The 3,458-nt window shown below is 39.6% G+C and overlaps 1 non-coding gene across 1 annotated transcript; it reads left to right on the top strand.

The window, feature by feature from the left end:
- On the top strand, window positions 1-106 carry LOC112534636. The gene has a single exon (XR_003078916.1). It is a non-coding gene; the product is annotated as a small nucleolar RNA R71 (small nucleolar RNA).
- Window positions 107-3,458: the final 3,352 nt, after the last annotated feature.

Raw genomic sequence — 3,458 nt, 5'->3', positions numbered from 1 at the left:
AGACCATGGTGTGGGCAACACTTTAACAAGTCCTTGAAGCGCTCCCAGGCTTCGTACATCGTTTCTCCTTCACCCAGCACAAAAGAAGATATGTTATTTCGCATTTGAGCAGTCTTAGCAAGAGGAAAATACTTATTTAAAAAATTTTCAGCCAAAGAAGTTCAGGTAGTGATCGTTTTCGGTGGCAAGGACTGCAGCCATCTTTTCGCTCTATCCCTTAAAGAAAAGGAAACAGCCTCAACCGTATGGCATCATCGGTTGTTCCATTAATCTTAAAGGTATCACATATCTACAAGAAGTTGGCAATATGCTCGTTCGGATCTTCGCTCGCCAATCCTCCAAATTGCACCGTATTCTGGATCATCTGGATCACATTCGGCTTTATTTTAAAATTATTGACCGCCACGGGAGGCCTCATTATCCCAGTTTGCGTCCCTGCTAGAGAGGGCCTAGCAAACTCGTACATAGTCCTATCACCATCACCTCCATTTGCATTGTGGTTCTCCATCTCACTAGTTCTAAGAACATGAATCTCTGCTCCAATCTCCTCCTCTACTGTCTGTAAACGCCTCCTTAGCAATCTAAGAGAGCGCTCAGGTTCAGGTAAAGGCTCTATAAGATTAGGATTAGAGCTCCTGGTCATAAACTACCTAAGCACAACAAAGAACAACAACACCAACAAACAAAATAAGAACAAAAACTATACACAAAAAATAAACTATAAACAAAAAGAGAAATGTCTAGACTAACAAATATCAAAATTTCAATTTAGTTCATAGAAAACCGTTCCCCGGCAACGGCGCCAAAAACTTGATAGCGGTAAATCCTAAAGCAAGACTACGACCTAAGGCAGTGTACCTATCGGTGGAGTATAGCTAACGGTGAGTACTAAGTGTCGTATTCCCCAAAGAACGTGTGAACCTAAACCTACTCAATCTTCTCTGTTATCTAATCTTAAAAATGGCACTGAATGCTAAATATGAATTGAACTAAAGCTACTCTAATTGTTATCTAACTACGGCTACTAGGGAAGGATTAATTCAAGTTAAGGAATAACCCCTTGGGAATTCTTGTCTCTAAGGAATGGAAACTAAAGATAGAATTGATTGATTGAATTCAATTTCCATGGAAAAATCTCTACGCAATTAACGCCTTTCTCAAGGACACTAACATCTTAACTTAGATTAATTAGGTTGAAATCTCTTCCCAACTCTAATTATCCAAATTAGCATTATGTACCATTTAACACTATTAAGAGTTGTTAATTCTCAATCCGGTAGAACGAACACCCTATCTTTAGGCGAATTCAATTCTAGGTTGCAAAGGAAAATCCAAACCTAAACGTCTTTCTCAAGAACATTCAAATTCCAATAATCATTCAATAAAATATGAAGAACAAATCAATAAGCACTTCCATTGCAAATCAATATTGAAAATCAATACATTCAATTCAAAAGTTAAGTACAAAAATCCCTAGATAAAGAACCCCAATGAGTTAACAAGTTTAGCTAATCATATTTATTATTAAAACCCACAAGAGTTCAATTACAAAAATGAGTAAAGGTAGAGAAACCTGAATACACCCTTGGATGAGAGTAAACAGCTCCAATTCCTCTTGCCCAATCTTGAATCGATTATTATTCCTCTTGCTCGAATTGAAACCAATCAACAAACCTCGCCAATCTTCAATCCTCAAAGAGAATCTAATTGAAACCTTGGTCCAAGTCTCCTTTTTCCTTAGTTCCAGCTCAGAAAACCCTTAGAGAGAGAAAAAAAGAGTTTTGGGACGTCCTAACCCTATTTCGATCGCCTTTTTTTCTTTTCTTTCTTTTAATTAATTTGTCCAGCTGTCTCGAATATGGCCGTGTTGATGCACATGTTGGGAACACGGCCTGGTATTGGTAAGCGTGTTGTGAACACGGCCCCGTGCTGATGGCCGTGTTACTCTCTGTGGTCGTGCTCCTTAACGCTTCTTTTTCCTGTTGTCAAATGCACCCAACACAGCCCGTTCTGGTGCTCGTGTTGGGAACACGGCCGTGTTTAGCTTCCTCATGCACGAAATTAACTTGTTTCGGCAACTTTGACGTCCAATTCTGCTCCAATTCTTCCCTTTATCACTCTTTGACTTCTTTTGGACCTAATGCACACAAACAGACGCATAGGGTGAGTGTTGGGACCATGTGCTCCCACTCAGGTTCGCACAACCTCTATGCTTCCTAAAAGTTGTCTTCAGTTGTTCACGAGAAAAGAATCTCCTATAAAAGATCTGGACTAACTCTGGTCCTGCCAAAATCCACTCGCCAACTTCCTTCCCAATGACATGTCCCTTGCATGTACAAAATATCCTTAACCTCCACATCACATCATCCATTTCATATCATCCATCTGGTTGCCATAACCGACACAAAACCATGCCATCCTGACACGAGATTCCTCTTCGATAAAAAGAAGCCTCCTCTATCATCCAACATGCGCCACCGATTCATTCTCATAGTAACTCAGCTTATCATCCATAAAATCTTAAGCTAACACCATTTACTTGAAAGATTTACTTATTTATTTACTTTATAATCATCACTGATAAAAGTTTTATTATCTTGGAAAAATGCTTTTATAAAATCATAAAATCTCTAGTCATTTTCTTTATATAAAATTCTACAATATCGCGCACCAGAGTAATGATGCCCCCAATCACCAAGGGTTGCAATGCACAATGTATGATGCATGTCTTAAAAATGAATTATGAAATTGTGCATGCCTAACAGTGAAATGCCATAATGAATTCTTTCGGGACTGGGCGCAACATTGTATTTTAAAAACTCTTATTCTACTTAGAATAATACAAACAGTGTTCCCTTAAGTTTCTCTAGATTTCGAGCGTCCGAAAATACTCCTACCACCTTTTTTAAGCTTCTTACAACCATAAAACTCAACCATAAAAGCTCTGACATCCGCTCAACTTCCCACGCACTAATTTCAGCGCTACTCATTAAGGCGATGCCTGATGCGATGATAAGGCAGTTCATGACACGACTGCACTATGCTCTGCACTAATTCTGACTGCGATGCCCACCATCAAAACAACAATCGAAGCATCCGAGGGAACGACTGCACCAATCACTAGAAGAAAACGGCACGAGTCTATCGCGCTTCAGATCTTACCATCGCTACAATGCTCATTGTCAACACCGCATCAAAGACAAGCTCATAAGAAGGAAAGATAGATTTTTTAACAATGAAAGCTGAGATACTAGAGTCAACAAAAACAATAAGACAGACTTGATCCTAGCTCCGCAGTACCGAGAATCTTAGCCTATGTCGAAGAAAATCTAAACCTAAGCTTTGATACCAACTTTGTCACGACCCCATCTGTGGGCCCATGACCGGCACTAGGGAATGGGTAGGCGTAAGACCACCGAATCCCATAGTAAGCCTGACACTAACTGACTTAAATAAAT

Source organism: Ricinus communis, chromosome 2, assembly GCF_019578655.1.
Source record: "Ricinus communis isolate WT05 ecotype wild-type chromosome 2, ASM1957865v1, whole genome shotgun sequence".
Classification (NCBI taxonomy): Eukaryota; Viridiplantae; Streptophyta; class Magnoliopsida; order Malpighiales; family Euphorbiaceae; genus Ricinus; species Ricinus communis.
Note: the sequence above shows the minus strand (reverse complement) of the source record. Positions and strands in the feature narration are given on the sequence as shown.